General features: G+C 40.7%; 2 long non-coding RNA genes across 3 annotated transcripts in view; one reads left to right on the top strand and one right to left on the bottom strand.

Annotated features, from left to right (window-relative positions):
- The window catches only part of LOC140691052 (uncharacterized), a 29260-nt gene extending 25915 nt beyond the window's left edge, over nt 1-3345 (bottom strand). The window contains exon 1 of the long non-coding RNA XR_012066497.1: nt 2987-3345. This is a non-coding gene — a long non-coding RNA (uncharacterized lncRNA). The remainder of the gene's footprint in view (nt 1-2986) is intronic.
- Nucleotides 1-18362, top strand: part of LOC140691065 (uncharacterized) — a 247434-nt gene that overhangs the window by 80278 nt on the left and 148794 nt on the right. The window lies entirely within an intron of this gene.

Here is an 18362-nt window from a genome sequence, read left to right as displayed (position 1 = left end):
GACTCAGAGTAAAAGCTGAAGTTTTTGTAAAAGTCCTTACTTATAAAAGGCCTTACTTAATTCACGCCCCTATTACCTGGCTGACTTTATTTCCTTTTACTCTTCTACTTGATCATCCTGCTCCATAAATTTCCTCTCCTTTCCTTAAAATGCCAGTCATACCTGGAATGCTCCTCTTTCAGAAATCTGCATCTCTCACTCTCCCCTTTCCTTCAAGTCTTTGCTCAAATGAGACTTACTTTGACCTTCCCACTTAAAAGTGTAAACCTTCCCCTATCGCCCCCAATGCTCCTGCTGTCCGTTCTGTTATTTCCTATAGAGCTTATCAGCATCTAACACAGTATGTGACTTCTTACTATGTTTCTTGATTATTGTCTGTCTCCCCTGAGTAGACTTCATGGAATCAGGTAGTTTTGTCTGTTTTGTTCACTGATGTATCCTGTAGCACTTAGAACTCTGCTTAGCACATAGCAAATGCTCAATAACTATTGTAGAATAAATATATGAATTAAATGTATCTGCGTGTCTCATTGTTCTTCTCTGATGCTGTCATTGTCATTATTATTATTATTATTATTATTATTATTATTATTATTATTAACCCCTTTTGTTTGGTAGGGGGAAAGGTGGGTTCAAAATGGGCATTTTCCTGGGGGTTCAAATCAAACAGTGGGTAAAAGGGAGCTATGTCTAAACTCTTCCAGGTGTTCTCACATCAGACCAGGTTCACACACGCCTCCCAAGCTTACTTCATGTATCTACGTGAAAGGAAAGTGGTCCTGCTCGTGCATGTTGGAGAGGAAGGGAACTGTCTTAACCATGCTTTGTTTAATGACTGTGTTTCTCCACTTTCCAGACACTCCTTGGTCTGTGACACTAACTAGAATATAGGAATGAGTGATGTTGAAAATATTGAACAGCTGGTACCATAGGCACCGATCAATCAGATTGGCCACCAGCTGTAAACAAGTGGTGTGGTTCTGTGCTTATCACTGAGCATCAGCCCTGAACTTAAGTACTCAGTAGTAACTTCTTTGTTCATTATATTATCTTTTTTTTTTTTTGAAAGGAAGTAGGGAGAGGGTTTGCTGACAAAGGCAGCATCTCTGAATATCAACATTGGTCCTTAAAGGAGCAAGAAGGTCCACCAATTCTACATGAGCTTTTGAGGTATTTTTGAAGTATTTCCCTATGGTGACCCTATACTTTCATGATTTCAGCTTTGAAAAATTTATTCTAAGTTTCAATCTTAATATCCAATTATTGAAATTACAATAGATACGGACACAATAGGCTGGATTTAAAAAATAGAACTTAAAATATCATGTAAAAGGACAAAGTCACTAATAAAAAACAATCTTTATATCAAGTTGCAACTTGCAAGTACTTACACTATGAGACATGGCATATTCAGAGTACAGGCAGAAATGGACATTAAAAATAATTTGTCATATCAACACATTGTCCAGTTGACTCTGTCTCAGAATTTATGGGCAAGAGTCCTGGTAACACATTGAAAAGAAATTTAAACATTACTCCCGTTCTTAACCTCTGCTAGGTTCAGTTTAGCCAAACACTAAGCACTGGCCCTCCATCATTAGGAGGCTTCTGTTTTCTCATACCCCAAAAGAGCTAGAGCAGAGCTTCTCAGCTTTAGTGTACATGCACATCACCTACTTGTTTGTGAAAATGCAGAATCTGATTCATCAAATCTAGGCAAGGCTTGAGAATCTGCATTTCTATCAGCCTCTCAGGCAATGCCATTCCTGCTACTCTGTGGATCACACTGACCAGCAAGGTGAGGACTCTGTTTAAAATCTCTGTCTTGGGCTTTTTCTTCTCAGTTTTCTAGAAGCCAGGCTCGAATGGGAGGGGCTCCCATTGCCAGTCATATCCATTACATCAAACCTTGGGGTAATTCTCTATTGTCTTTCCCCTCCTATTTTATATATGGCTTATGTTTTTGGGTCTTCCTTCTCGTCTGTTGTTCCTCTGGCTGTTAGGAGCTGGGAATGCGCCTCTGAGAAAACGTGGCACATGTAATTCATTGTGATAGTGGCATCTTTCATTGTAATGCAATTAGCAGCGGACATGTCTGGTTTTACTCTGGAGTAGCAGCATGGAAGGAGATACTTAAACCAGTGGAAAAATAGTAACAGTGAAAAATATAATTAATACAGCGTTGCTCTGTTGAATAAAATTCCATTGTGTGTGACACATGTGTGCTTGTGTGTGCTGTGCCAGACAGTGGCAACTGTAACAGTTGTTCCCAGTGTTGATTTGCTCTCTGTCACTGTGCCTATTTCTACCTGCTGGGGGGGTGGGTGTGAGAGGAAGCGTAATGAGAGTCACTCTACTCCTCAAAGATCCATTTTTCTATAGCTCGGAGAAAGGTGTTGGAAGTCCAAGCGGGGATAGTAGCTAAACATAGTAGCTAGGGACCTTGAGTTGATCATCAAGACTCCCATTAGTGTAAGAGGTGGAACTTTTCTTAATAGAAATTACTGTAAATGGATATAGGAGTCATGGGGGTAATCGACTAACCAAGGCTTAAGCATGTTTGCGGAAAGGAAAAGCCACAAAACAGTATGCCTTCCCCATTATCCCCTATGCAGAAGTGAGTGGCAATTGCTGGCAATCCATCTCTGATGAAGGAAAGAGCTATTTAGGACGTCACATTGCATGGAAATGGTAATGACGATGCTGATGCTCACTGAATCTGGTAGACTGTCTTTTATATGAGTTGGGTCATTTCCCAAGAAATCATATTTGACTAACTTTGAGCCTTCTGTAATTGGACCTTATGGGCGGTGCACGCTGGTAGGATGCTGTCTTTTAGAGCTTTTTGAAGAAAGCTCTGCTCTTCTTTCTGCTGCTGGGTTTGAAATGTGATTTTGCTTAAGTATCTGGAATTTTAAAATGTAAGCAATAGTGCCACCCAATGGTGTCTCAGCAACCTTTTGAGGGAGAAGAAAATGGAACTTACTTTTAGGAGATCAGCTTCATGAAGTTCTGTGCTTGAATCTGGCTCCTAGACTCCATGGATCGTGTCTGTGTCTCAGTGGAGAGCCAGGTTCTCTGGTTCTTGTCATCACTGGGAAAAGTGACCTTGGTGCAGTTCCCTAGTCTTGCCGATCCAGAGTCCCATCTCTTCTGAAAATGGGGAAATTATACCAGCTATGTTCCCTTAGCTTTGAGGATTAGACAGCTTCATTTTTGAAAAGTGGGAACCTGGTTTTGATTATAAAACACTGCCTTGGTGTTGCCCCTTCAAAATACTGTATTTCAAATATATTCGACACCATTAAAAATCCTATCTCCAGACCTGTAACCCTGCACTAAGCAGCAGGCTCCATGCAGTGGACCTCGTGTAGCTCTAGTTCTTTAAATATTTCTAATTGGAACCCAGATGTGGTAGACTGCTATGCATAGCTGGTACTCACACTCTTCCCTAAGGTCTTTGGTGAACCCCCAGCAACAGGGCATGTCAACAAGAATGGACTTTTACTGAAGATTTCATGAGAAATGAGGCAGATGATTTGCATCAGACCACACATTGGAGAACTAATAAAGCCCTCATCCTTGTTCTGTCCTCTGCCGGCGACCTTGTCATTTCCCGTCTCTTACTCCAAACAATCTCTGAAGACTGCTTTATTACCCAGCCTATTCAATTTGTGTCCCCAATTTATAGACCCTTGTCAGCCAAACCAAACCCTAGAATTAGCCCCAGGGTGCTCATCAAGCACCTCTTGGAGGCCTCCTCCATCATCAAAGCTTGTAATTTAATTATTCATCCAATTAAGAAAATTTGGGGTGGGTGGATTCTCCTGGTAAGTAAAGATTTTTCTCCGTATTGTTACATAAGGTATAACCTTGCCTCTTTCCTAAATGGCAATGAGCTGTTTAGAGGTTCAGATACATGTGAAGTTACATATGAGTAGTTAATTACAGAGTCCAATACCAGACATCATTCAGTGTGTTGCTAATTATCCTGTTGCCTTCTGGTCCTTCTTCAAGAAAGTCCTTCAGTCTCTCCAAGTGGAAGTTGTGCTCAATTCATCTTTCTTCAGTCTCTTGGCAGCTCCCTTCCCATACCCCTGCTGAGGCCACCAGCTCCTCTTGTTCTTCCTGGAAGCACTATTAGTTCTCTCCCTCTCCAGGATTTCTTAGGCCTCCCAGTTGCTGTTACACTAGAAAGGGGTTGATGAATGACAGTGATGTAATGTGTCATGGCTGTAGGGCTCTTTGCATTTATTTGACTCTCCCATTTACACAAGTCTGAACCCAATGGAAAGCTGAGTGAGGGCTAAATGCACTGCTTAAAATGGGTGGGCAAGTGAGAACACAGGTGTAAACCGAAAAGACACATGTGACATTACAAAATAATTCTACATTTGATGCTTGTATGAACCACCACACAGGTTACAAACGTAGTTACATCTCTTTGACTACCTTGTTCACTATTGTATCCCTAGTGGATTTTTTTTGAATCACTTTATTGAGGCATGATTGATACACAAAAAGCTGTACATGTTTAATGTACACAACTTCATGAGTTTGGAGATAAATATACACCTATGAAATCACCACCACAATCAATGCTGTAAACATATCCATCACCTCCAAGAGTTTTCTCCCACCCTCTTTATTTACTTATTTATTTTTATGATAAGAACACTTAACATGAGAGCTACCCTTTGCAAATTTTAAAATATACAATACATTGTCGTTTACCATAGACACTATGGTTTACAGCAGATCTCTAGGACTTACTCATGTTGCATAACTGAAACTTGGTACCCTCAGCCAGTGCTCCCCTGATTCTCCCTCTTCCCCCAGAGTTTTGAACAGTGCTTGGCATATAGTAGGTCCTCAATAGTTATTTGTAAAGTGAGTGGATGGATGCACAGGTGGATGAATTCTGTTCCCAGTATTACTTAAACTCTTCCTCATATGCAGGAACTCCAAATGTCTTTTTCTCAAGACTTCCATAACTTGAAAATGTCTACAAATTCCTAAACTTTTTCTTAGTCTCAAAGGGCAGGTGGGGCAGCCAGACCTCTTTTGACACTGGTGGGACAACCCCTATGTTGTCTCAGCTTTTTCTTTCTTGCTGCCTGAGTGTGTCACTGGAGAAGCTGAGTTCTGCGTAGTCCCGGGAGGCTGGTTCACCTGAGAGAGCCACAGAGATTCTCTAGGGAGGACTTCCCGCTCCTTCAGGGCCAGGGTGAGTGCATGAGTTCTGGCTCCCAAGACTGCAGAAATGAGCCCCTCCGTGTGTTCTTGGGCACAGCTACAAAAGCAAAGGCAAAACCAAAAAATCTGTTTAACCGTACTGAAGTGCAATATTAGTATATATCTGTTCTTAAATCCCCTTAGAGAAAAGGCTGTAAAAATATCCCCGGCCCAGACGTGCTTCAAATCAAAATCCAGTTCTTCCTCCTATGCTTATAATTTGAGGTTGGTTTAAAATGGACTCAACTGTTTGGGGGCAAAGTGAGATGCTTTCTTTCTCCTGAAAGGAATGGGCCTGTGTGAGAAAAGTCTTGAAGAGCACCTTCAAAGCTTTGCCTTCTGGAGGACCAGTGAGATAGCCCTAAACAGCAAAAGCGTATGGTGCTTCTCAGCCTATAAAAATAATGTCCCTTTTTGGAAAGCATTAAAGAAAAAAATCCCACCACCATTTCTTACCGAGTGATGCTGATCTGTTCTGGGGGAAATCATATCACTTTTAAGAGGAGCTTCATTTTCTCTGTATCTTGCCCAACCAAGGATATTGTGTTAAGCTTTACTGTCAGGAGTTTGTCTTAGGAAAGCAGTAAGTTTCCTTTCATTTTCTAAATACAGTCAGTTAACTTATGGCAGAGATTAATTTAACACTAGTGATAAAACTTGGGTTGGTTACTTGTTTTTTCTATAAGAATTCCCGTTAAGTTTGTAAAGAATAATGTATAAAGTGTTTGGCTCTTAGTAAGTATTCAATAAGTATTAACTACTAGTATTATTATGGTTATTATTGCTGCTGAAACTACTATTATTATTAGTGGTGGTGGTCCTGGCCTGGCATCCAGTCGTAGGTGCAGACATTTACAGTGGAAAAGAAAGAGTTCAGTGACATATAATGCATGTAAAGTGCTTAATATGGGCTCCCGCACAAAGTAAGCACTTAGTAAATTTAAGCAAATTTATAAAGTGTGAATGGATCAGGGTAGATTAAGCTGCTGAAATAGAGACCAAAATTGAATGGCTCAAAGAGAAATAAATTTATTTTTCACTCATGTTCCAGTACCAGGTGAATGTTCCAAGTGTTAAAGAAAACTTTTTTTTCAGACAGTTTAGCTGTCTGAGCATGTATCAAAGTTTTATTAAGATCAGGCACATAAGGGAAATGGACCATAGAAGGCCACTTCCCAAATTTACTTTTGACAGGGACATTCAAAAGGAAAAGAGTTCAGTTAGATAATCGTTGTTAGACTAGACACAGAGAGGAAAGAAAGTCTGGTTAAAGGTCAGTGGACCCTTGATTGACAGTTGGCAACTGAGTGTGTGGGTAATTGGGCATGTGGGTAATTGGTTTCCTAGAGCAAACCTTAATCCCATTAAAGTTCACAGAAAATTGCTTAAGCATTTTATCAGGAATGCTAACTTCTCAGAAAGTGGTTGTGAGCCAAAAAAGGTTCTTCCTCTCAGACCAGACTTGGAACAATTTCTGTTCTGGGTGGGACTGTGGGCCGCTCTGCCCCTCTGGTCATTCAGGCACTCTGGTTGATGGCAGCTCTGCCGTTCTCAGAACGTGGCTTTATGCAATTATTTAGTGCTATTCTGCAGCATTGTCAGCAGTCAGTGAGAAGGGGGAAAAGAGCAGAGATTTCTTCCTAAGAAATCTTGCTTAAGCAAATGAGCCAAAGGTGGAAACAGAACTTTTGCTCCCACATCACCGAGAGCCAAGTTACATGGCCACCAAGCTCTCAGGAGGGCTGAGAAATGCAGTCCCTGTCTGGACATCCAAGTCCTGGCCTGGCTGCTGATCTACCATGGGAAAGAAATGGAGTTTGGGGACAGCAGTGGTCTCTGCCACAGTGAGGGAGTACCCAGCCTTTCTGTGGCTACTGGCTTCTGGAGGAGGAGATGCTAGACTATGGTCGGCACTTTGTCCCCACTCATAGCTCTTTCTGTTTATTGGGACACAGCCATGCCTGTTCATGGGTGTACTTTCTACGGCCAACTTCACACTGCATAGCACCATGAGGCAGAGACCACATGGCCCAAAGCTTAAAATGTTTACTATTTGGTCCTTTTAGAAAAAAGTTTGCTGACCCCTGTTCTCAAGAGGGTTCTGAATTGCCCACAAGAGTAGACTTGCTGGATCGAAGGTTATGTGCATTTAAAATTTCAGTAGATTCTGCCCTTCGTACTTGTACTAGCAGTGTATGAGATTTCCTGTTCCCCAGTATCCTCGTCAACACAGTGATATCAAACTTCTCCATGTAGCCAATTTGATAGGCCAATTTGACTTGAAAATGGTATTTCACTGTAGCTTTAATTGTACTTACCTTATTATTAGTAAGATTTAATTTTAGGAGGTAGGTATAATAAAATATATATTTGGTCTTTGCCTGTCTTTCCTGGCACAAAACTCCTAAAACCTGTGAGATTTCCTGAGTGATTGGAGTGTCTTTTGATATTCACAACAAAACCCTTTCAACCACACCTGAGTTGGGGTCAATGAGGTGACTTTTGGAAGGCCCCTAAGGATGGGGCTGGTTACGAGGGGAGTCAACCAGAGTTAGAGGATTGCAAGTTTCAATCTCATCCCTCTTTCCCCAGCCTCCTTGGAGGTGAGAGAGCCTTGAGGTTGAATTAGTCAATCATGCCTGCATAACAAAGCTTCAGTGAAGTTAAAAGAGTGGGGTTTGGAGAGCTTCGGGATTGATGAGCACGGGGAGATGCTGGGTGAGACAGCATGGAAATTCAGCAGCCCTTTCCCCATACCTTGCCCTACACACCTCTTCCAGCTGGCTGTTCCTGCGTTATATCCTTTTATAACAAACTGGTAATCTAGTAAGTGAAGAGTGCTGCTGAATTTTGTGAGCCACTCCAATAAATGAAATCAAAGCCAAGGAGGGGCTCCTGGGAACCTCTTGAGTTAAGTCAGTGGGTCAGAAGCACAGGCAACATTGGCATCCAAAATGATGAAGTGGCATCTGACGTCGTGTAGGACTGAGCACTCAACCGGTGGGATCTGCTGCTATCTCTAGGAACATAGCGTCGGAATGGAGTTTATACTGTAAGACACTCAGCTGGGGTGGAAGAATTGCTTGATGTTTGAAAAACCTGCCCATCTGGTGTCAGAGGTGAGGTATAGTAAAGTAATGTGAGAGTAAAGGAGACTCATACAGGAATGTGTTTTTCCTTTAGACTAATTGTGATGGAAACGAGTCGTATTTTAATATTTGAATTTCCTTTTCTGTGGACTATCTACTTGTCTCCTTTGCACATCTATTGGCAAATATTGAGTTGTTGATTCTCTGTAATAATTTCTAGGAGCTTTTTATATGCTAGGGAATAGAGCCATTTATGGTAGGAATTGTACAAATCAGCCCCATTTTTCTAATGTTTTCCTTTTACTTTGCTTACGGGAGTTTTTACTGGGCAAATTTTTAATAATTTTTTTGTAGTCAAATTGAGCGGTCTTCTCTTCCATGACTTCTGATTTATGTATCATGCTCAGAAGGCCTTCCCCACTCTTAAGACTGTACAAAAATTTCTTCTATTTTTTCCTAATAATTTTGTGATTTTTAGTTTTTACATTTAAATGTTTGCTCCATCTGTTATTTAGTTTGTTCTAAGACTAGAGGAATGGATTCAATTCTTTTTTTTCTCAATGGCTATCCATTGTGTGAACACCACTTCTACAGTAATGCATCTTTATCATATATTAATTTCCTGTATGTTTTTCGGTCTGTAACTGGAATATTCCATTGACATGTCTATTTATGGGCCAGTATTATGTTTCTTTAATTAATGTGCCTTTACATCATATTTTAATATCTGGCAGGGCTAATTTGGCCTCATTCCTTTTTTTTAAATAGGATTTTTCTGGCTAGTTTTACTTGTTTATTTTTCCATATAAAAATAGTTCAAAAATAACGCTGATACTTTCTCCTTGGGTTGCATTAAATTTATATATTAACTTGGCAGAGTTGATATCTTTATGATGTCAGTGTCGAGTTCTTAAGCATGGACGTAGTGTACCTTTCCATTTGAAGAACTTGCGTTGTTTTAAAATGACCTTTTTGGTTTTGACTGAGCTTTTCTGACTGTGACAGATTTCTGAAACTGACCACCTGGTTCATTTCTTAAGCTGGCTTAAATGATTGTTTGTATTACTGGGGCACAACCTGTTCCCTAAGTACAGAAGATCTAGGTGCTAAACACTTACTTGTGCAATGATAATTGCAGAGCAGACAAACCTTAGTGTAGGAAATGATGAGTCTGTGGATTTTGTTCATTGTTTTGCCATCCTTAAGTGTTTGTGGTGATTGTTTCATAGCACAGGACAGGAGATCATGACAGAGGGAGCACAGATCTGGAGAAAGCATTTGTTCCAACTCTTAAATCTGGAAAATTGTTTTCTTAGATTGAGTTTTTAAGAAGCACACCCTGAACCAGGATTTGTAAATGTCAGAGGCACAGGCAGTGGGGTGGAGACTTGAGACAAGGAAGGGAGGAAGCCAGGACAGGCTGTTGTCATTGCGCAGCTTGTCTCTGTGGGTGACTGTGGCTCAGTCATACTCTGGACCTCTGGGGGAAAGTGCAGAATGTGCCTCAGGGTTGTCCCGTCTAAGGACCATACCATCTGAGGTATTTACCAACTCCCATTCATCTGGTGCCATCAACTCACAGGCACCCCTGGCTTACCTTGAACATGCACCTATGACTGCAAAAGCCCTGGGTAGAGGGTCACAGATACTGGTGGATGAAACTGGTCTGTCTTCACAGGACCGATGAGGCAGAGACTCTGATAAAACTGTCCTAAAGAGAGGAAAATTTCTGCATCCTTAGCTACCAGCTACCTGCCCCTGTTGGGAGAGGATTAGGGCAGTTAATATTTTTGCATTGTTTGTATCATCTACTCTGCTTTCTTAGGAAATTCTGCCTTCACCCTCTCCCAAGTGGGCATGTCTGTGTTTTAGGCCTTGGAACTCATTCCTTCCATTCTCATTCCTACCACACTGATTGGACCAGAATTAATCAAAGTTAGCATTGTTACCAGTACCAGTTACAGGCTTGCCAGTAACCTATGACTTATTATTAGAGTTTGTCCCAATTCAAACAAGCAAGGCAGGTCAGATTCCTCTTTTGGGGATATGGAATTGAGAAACAAAGAGCTAGTTGCCAGTTAGCAGTAGGAGCTAGAATTAAAATGTTACTGTATGAAGAGAAGGACACGTGATAGCTGCTTTCAAGCAGAAATCATGCACAGGCTGGTGGTTAGAGAGAAGAATGTGAAGAATGAAGGGCAGAGAGAGAAGAGGGAGTGTGTGCTATGAGGTCAAACCCCAAAGGTATCCAGTTTCCTGCCTTCCCTGAGTCCTGGTTGTTCAGATTCTCAGTGCCTTCCCATGACACATTTCTTTATCCTCACAGTGACTACCTCTACTCTTTACTAGAGTTTTATGAGTCAGTTACTGTTAATTGTCTTGACCAAAAACACATTGGCAGAAGATTAGAGGATGATCCCCTAAAAGTGACCCGTGCTCTCCATTTCTGATGTTCCTTCTCCCTCCACTGTGTCTTGGGGCAGCTAACCTGCCAGCCCTCTCCCTAAGGCTGTTGTCAGCTGCTGTGAAAAGCTCCAAGAAAATAAAACCTGGAGAAAATGCCAGTCACTAAGAGGAACAGGCTTGTCCTCCCCAGAATGGGCAGTGATAACATCGTACAGCTCAGTCGACACAGAAGCTAAATTTTTATCCTCTCAAGAAAAGAGGAAACTTGATTAACTCCTTATAGTCGTAACCCCGTGCTTTATAAAGGGGTCCTGACAGTAATGAGGTTAGAGGGAGGAAGTGTTAGCAAATTTCCTTTAATGAAACAGGATGAGATCCTCTCACCTGCGTTTTTACTGACAAACTTCTCTGAGGAACAGCTTCACCAACCACCCAGGCAAGAAGCTCCTTTGACCAAGTAAAAGCAGGCAAAAATAAGCCAGGAGGTCTAATTCAATCCAGTCATGCTAAACAAAGATGAACCACAATCAAGTTGCATTAAATAGAAACCTAAGAGACGCACATAACAGGTATTCACTGGACACCTTCTATGTTCAGGCTTTGCGCCGGGGGCTGGCAGCGTGGATGTGAGCAGGACCAACGTGTTCCCGCACTTACAGTGTGGAATCTGTGGGGAAGATGGACATGAAATACGTGTTTATAAGCAAGAGTGTTACCCAAGGGCGCAGGGCACGAGGGCAGGTCAGGGAAGGCCTCCCAGAACACTTTTTTTTTTTTTTTAAGCGGAGACGTGAAGAATGAGTAGGGGAAAGTCCTTCTAGGGCTAAGGTTACTACTTGAGGAAGGGGGCAGCCTCCCAGTGTGTTTCACATGATTTCTTTGTGCCTCTAAAACTCCACCTCCAACTCTGCACAGAGCTTTTGCAAGAGTAAGTCACTCATTTTTTGGAGAAGTGGTGGTTCTCGATCACCTGTTTGTTCCCTGCAGTAGATGCTTTTGGTATTGTCGATCAGCCTGCTGTGGGGCATCTGCAGACAGCTGCCTTCCAGGCTGTGTGACCTTGGGCAGGAAACTTCCCTTCTCTGGGCCTCAGTTTACTCATCTGTGAAGTGGTGAGGTGTGACTAAGTGGTCTTCAGGCTCAACATTCTTGGTGCTTTCTGAATGTATTTTATTAACCTCTCTGGTGGGAAAGTCCTGCCCCAGAGGCCTCCCTCTGGGTTTGCCAGGGGCAGGGGAAGGAAGGAAAAGTAGGCTGGGCCTTCATGTATTCATCAAATAGTCCTTGAAGTGTGTTGGGTGCCAGGTAACTGTTCCAGGCTTTGGGGATAGAAGTGAACAAGGCAGGAGTGATTCAAAGAAGGCCTTGAGTGAAGAGAGGGTTTGGAGGTTAAAAAAAGTAGGAAACAAATCTCCTCCTCATTTCATTATCCAGTTGGCAACTATTGATATATATAAAGGCAGGATTTTGTTTGTTTGTTTGAAAATTAGATTACCCATTTGCTCTCTAGCAAGAAATAGAAGCCTAGAGGAAAATGCTATTCAGGGCAGGGCTATTTTAATGGGATTCCAGGTGCCGTCCTGGAGAGTGAGATGGGATGGGTAAGTACAGCAGGGGCCTTAGGGCAGCCCAAGGATGTGAATGCCTGGCTGTGGGCAGGAAGAAGGGGCAGTTCAGACGTGGAGGAAGGCCCCCCCCCCCAGCTTGGGCCTCCCACTTTTGCCAATGGCTCATCCTAAAGTAATCAGTTAGGTCACAGTGCTTTTTCTACAAATAGGAGATGGAGGTGGGGAGGGGATGAAAATAGAAATAATTTATCATCCTAAAGCAACAGATCTGGGCACAGGCCAAGTGCTACTGAAAGGGTCCTTTTCAGGATGCGTGGGGAACTCTCTTTGCTTCCTAAGTCATCAGAGAGGCGATCGGAATGACTTTTAAACATGGACTCTGTCAAGTGATGCAGAAGTCCCATGATTTACAACCTAAAGAAGTTTATCTTGCTCTGGGAAAAAAGAAGACCTTGGAACTAAAGCTTCACATTTAGAAGCCAATACAAACATCTTAAAATAACGCCCCCTCCTCCCTTCTGCTCCATAATGAGGAATGGAGAGATTAAGCAAGAGGTGGAGGGCTGTGGGTAGGACCATCGCAATCACCAGTGATTGAGCTTCAAGGTCCAAGGCCTTTGTTGTGGGCGCTGGAACCCTAATGATTTATAATTAACTCCAACAAGAAAAACCAAATGCCATGCACTTTCCTAACAGAGCTACAAAAATAACCACATTCACAGTGTTTTCAAAATTGGAAACAAATGTCCCAGGGAACATAAGAGCTCCATGCTGTCCTACCCAAGCTGTGGAAGAAGAAAAATATTGGCACTCGGTCACGACCACAAATGATGAGCCAATGTCATTTGTCATGGGAAATTCATCTAGGCAAAATCGGATTGCACCATTAGCCCTTGATGACTCTGAGAAATAACCATTCTGAAATGCCTGAAGTTAAAATCAGCCAAGGGCTGGGTCTCACATCCTTTCTCTTCCTAGCCACTGAGTTTTGTTCCTCTATTCTCTCTCTGTGCAAGGAAGAGCTGAGAAGGGGGGTGGTTCTTTTTTTAAAGTGAGTATGGACAAGGGTAATGACCATGCAAAGTAATGAGAGGCTGTGAGGTATACGGGAGGGCATGGTGACCTTAGTTCACTGCTGAAGGAGGATGGGGTGGGGGCGCTGATGATTAGCAACTGGATTAATAACCCATAATCTTAGTTTACAAAAAATTTTTTTTAGGGTGTATGAATTTTACTCTGTAAATAATTGTAGTTCTTGTGCTGATGTGGAACATGAAAGGTTTGGTTGTGGAAGTTCACTGAGTTAAGAGAAATCTTCTATCTGTAGGACCCCTTTGAGGCTATTAAACAACTGTCAGCAAAGAAGCGAGTCAATGATTCTAAAACAATAATAAGCTAAGCTATCATTTCAGTAAACACTTTACATGCATCTCTTTTAGTTTGCACAATCCTACGAAGTGGTCTTTAACACAATTCCCATTTTACGGATGGGAAGATTAAGCATCTGAAAGGTTCAATAACTTGCCAGATTTCAGTTAGCAAGAAGCAGAGCTGGAACAAGGACCCACTACTATTTGACTCCAAAGCCCACACTCGAACCCATTCTTAGAAGATTTCTGTGCATTGTCTCTCTCTCTTTTTTTGCAGGGGGTAGGTAATTAGGTTTTTTTTTTTAATTTATTTGCTTGTTTTTCAATGGAGGTACTGGGGTTGAACCCAGGACCTTGTGCATGCTAAGCATACACTCTACCACTTGAGCTATACCTTCCCCCTCTCCCCTTTAGGTCAGTGTTTTCCAAACTGTGGTTTTTCATCTCTGAGGGGCCATAGGAAAATTTCAAATGACCTTGCTGTTATGTCCCTAATTCTGTATGTCAGAGAAGTAGGTAGAGAACAAAATCCTTTCAACTCTCCCATCTCATAATCTTACTTCTGATTCCATGTATTAAGTAACGTGCCTCCCCTCTGGGGACCCAAGACAGTAATACTAGCTGATGAGAAGGAATATGGATGAACTTTCAAACTGACTACCTGGAAGTTAGCAGGGATAAAAAGTGAACTTGAGAAGTGCCTGAGGATCAACTGCACAGACATGGTCAGTTTACATAAACTTTGCACACTGAATATGCAAATGTCCTACATATTTTCTTGCTTATACACTTCTAACGGACCTGTGGCCCCCTGGGAGAACGCTGGTTTAAGCCTTTCTGCAAAAGTCACCTAGAGACCGAGACTTTCCACTGTCTATGTCCGAAACACGAGATTAATTGAAGAAATTCTCACTCCTTTTTTGTTTTGCTTTGTTTTGTTTTGGCTTCAGAAAAATTAATTCTTCCTATGGGAAATTTTTTTAATGCACTAAACTGATCTGAACTTCAGGAACTTGAACTTTGCATTGTAGCTGCCTTTTGCCTCTAAGGAATATAATCTATTCAAGCTGTTAAATTGTTGTGAACACCAATAATAGACCATTTTTATAGTGTTCAGGATATGAAGCCAAAGCATATTCAACTGCTGTGTGTATGTGTATTTGTTCACATTTTAAACTAGTTAAGCATTTCAAACCTCTTTAAATTTATACAGGGTAATTTATTACAAGGCTCCTGAACTTTCTAGAGGCAGCCATCGTTCGGCGATCTTTATCAAGCTGTTCTCCTCTGTCCTCCTCCATGGCTGCGTGTTGGGGTCCTTCTTCTCTTCCTCCCCCTCCTCTCTCTTTTTTATTGAGCTTCACCTTAACAGGGAAATAAAATGTCAAGTACGTCGGGAAACAAAATCCAACAGTAACATTTGCAAATGGGAAAACAATTTGAAGGCAGTGCCAGAGTTAAGCAGCCTGGTTTTATTATATTTTTTGCTCTCTGCTAATTAGGCTGCAGGTTTTAAATCTTAAACATGGGCAGAGTTGTGAGGGATCTTGTGTGTAGAGAGACGAGTAATTCCTGCAGTTATGGATTGTTGAGTGTCCAGTGTTGGAGTGCTCACAAAAGACACCATCAACAACTTGTATTTTGGGGTGCCTTTTGCACAAATAGTGGTATGGGAGGAAGAATCAGAGAAATTTAGAGTTTGCCTGAATTCCCAGGGGTTTCCAACTTTTTTTTTTTTTAAGGCCAGAAAACAGATGATCTTACCCAGACACCTGATATGTAAAGCAGATCGCCTTGAGTGGATATGTCTGTGAATTTGGGTGCGTGTGTGCCTCACATTTATTCTTCTGTTGGGACAGAGCATTTATCAGCCTGGAACAGGTACATAAAACTCTTAGGATTACAGTTTAAAAGTTGTAGATCTTGGACTACCTATTTTATCGAGGGAAAACCCAAGCTCCAGAAAGCTGCACTGAGTTGTTCAAGGTCAGGCTAGAAAGAGGTGGAGCAGGCACTTGAAAGAGGTCTTATGTTTCTAAGCACTCTGCTCTTTTATTTTTTTTTAACTTGCTAAATGTATTATACATTCTTTAACTTCACACTGTCATCTATATTTTAACAAATAAGTCCACACTTGCCTTCCTGTTAGTTTCTTTGGAAACCACACATTTCAGTTTAATTGTATTTTCTTCTTGTTCTAAGGAAGGGCTGCAAATGTACTGTTTGTATGCTTGCCTGATCCTCTGTCTGTCTCTTTGTTTTTTTCAGTTTTAATTGATACTTATTTTCCCTTTCTTTTTTTTTTCACTGTTCTAAGTGCTTTATTCATTTAATCCTATAATAACCCTATAAAGGAGGTAATATTCTTCTCCCTATTTTATTTTATTTTAACTTTTTTTTATTGATTTATAATCATTTTGCAATGTTGTGTCAAATTCCAGTGTAGAGCACAATTTTTCATTTATACATGAACATACACATATTCATTGTCACATTTTTTTCTCTGTGAGCTACCATAAGATCTTGTATATATTTCCCTGTGCTATACAGTATAATCTTGTTTATCTATTCTACAATTTGGAAATCCCAGTCTATCTCTTCCTACCCCCCGCCCCCTTGGCACCCACAAGTTTGTATTCTATGTCTGTGAGTCTATTTCTGTTTTGTATTTATGCTTTGTTTTTTTGTTTTTTGATTTTTGTTTTCATTTTTTTTAGATTCCACATAAGATTGATCTCATACGGTATTTTTCTTTCTCTTTCTGGCTTACTTCACTTAGAATGACATTCTCCAGGAACATCCCTGTTGCTGCAAATGGTGTGATGTTGTTGGTTTTTATGGCTGAATAGCATTCCATTGTATAAATATACCACTTCTTCTTTATCCAGTCATCTGTTGATGGACATTTAGGCTGTTTCCATGTCTTGGCTATTGTAAATAATGCTGCTATGAACATTGGAGTGCAGGTGTCATCCTGAAGTAGGGCTCCTTCTGGATATATGGCCAGGAGCGGGATTCCTGGGTCATATGGTAAGTCTATTCCTAGTCTTTTGAGGAATCTCCATACTGTTTTCCATAGTGGCTGCACCAAACTGCATTCCCACCAGCAGTGAAGGAGGGTTCCCCTTTCTCCACAGCCTCTCCAGCATTTATCATTTGTGGATTTTTGAATGATGGCCATTCTGACTGGTGTGAGGTGACACCTCATTGTAGTTTTGATTTGCATTTCTCTGATAATGAGTGATATTGAGCATTTTTTCATTTGTGTATTGATCATTTGTATGTCTTCCTTGGAGAATTGCTTTTTTAGGTCTTCTGCCCTTTTTGGATTGGTTGTTTACTTTTTTCTTATTGAATTGTATGAGCTGCTTATATATTCTGGAGATCAAGCCTTTGTCGGTTTCATTTGCAAAATTTTTTTTCCCATTCTGTAGGTTGTCTTTTTGTTTTACTTATGGTTTCCTTTGCTGTGCCCTTTCTTTTTCTACACACTATTTCATGGAATGCAGAAATTATCCTTGTGTGCTAGTGAGATCAATGAGATATATGTGTAGAAATAAAGTTAGTGCATATGTGAGGATAAGGTTGAATACTTTATAAAGGCTCATTAAGGTGATCATTAAAAGTATGTATATTGCTGTCAAATTTGGAAGTAACGGCAAAAGATTGTTGTAACAATTTTGTAGAAACCAAGGAGAATTCTTTACAAGTGTCTTTAAGAGCTCTTCACTCTTTAAAAAAACTTAAACTGGAAATTGTAGACATTGTATTATGAGTTTAGTTTATACAGAAGAAGAAAATGACCAGTTTCAACCAACGGACCTATTCTCAATGAATGAGAATGTATGAATGAATGAACAAATGTATATTTATGTCTAAAGTTAAAACAAAATTGTTGTTATCTAAACACTATTATTTGCCATTACTTGTTATTAACTGACTTAAAAAAATTGTTTGGTCAACAACCAGCCTCAATCATATGAATATGAGGACTTTACCATAACCCTATTATATGCCCATATTTAGTGATACCAATGTAAATTTTCTAGCCATTTGAATTATAATTTTCTGAAAGTTAATAGCGTATTACTGCAAACCCAGAATATGTACTTTCCTATTGAATTCCACCATATATTATGCTGTATTTACAAAATAAAACAATATTATCTTTGTAATTATAATTTAGAGTTACTTTTAACTCATACGTGGTAATATAATTAACATTTTTTTCCCTTGGTAAATTTCTATGCCTCTATAGCTTCTGTGCCTGCAAATACAGTATTTTCTGCCTTCCTGGAATTTACTATTGAAGATCTCTTCTTATAATATCACTCCTTGGTTGGAATTTTGTGTTTTCTTTGTCATAAAGGAACTTTTTTGTGTGTGTGTGGGTCATGGAGGAACATTTATCATGTGGATACACGGGTGGTTTTGGAATTGTCCTAGGTTTCCCACCCAGCAAGTATCTGAGGTTTGGGCAGGTTCAAATCCAGTAGGGGATGGAGTAGACGGGGAATATAGGTTGCCCAGAATCCAAGAATTCAAGTTATCAGCAAGAGAAGCACAACAGAGATTTATACTCTGCCCTGTTTAATCCCTTCTGCTGAAGTGATGGTGGGGGTCCTTGGTCTTATTTCTTTAGGCAGAAAGGAATCAAGTGGTGCTAAGCCTGGCAAATCCTTCCCAGGATTAAG

The sequence above is a fragment of the Vicugna pacos genome, chromosome 3, assembly GCF_048564905.1.
Source record: "Vicugna pacos chromosome 3, VicPac4, whole genome shotgun sequence".
In the NCBI taxonomy this organism is placed as follows: Eukaryota; Metazoa; Chordata; class Mammalia; order Artiodactyla; family Camelidae; genus Vicugna; species Vicugna pacos.
Note: the sequence above shows the minus strand (reverse complement) of the source record. Positions and strands in the feature narration are given on the sequence as shown.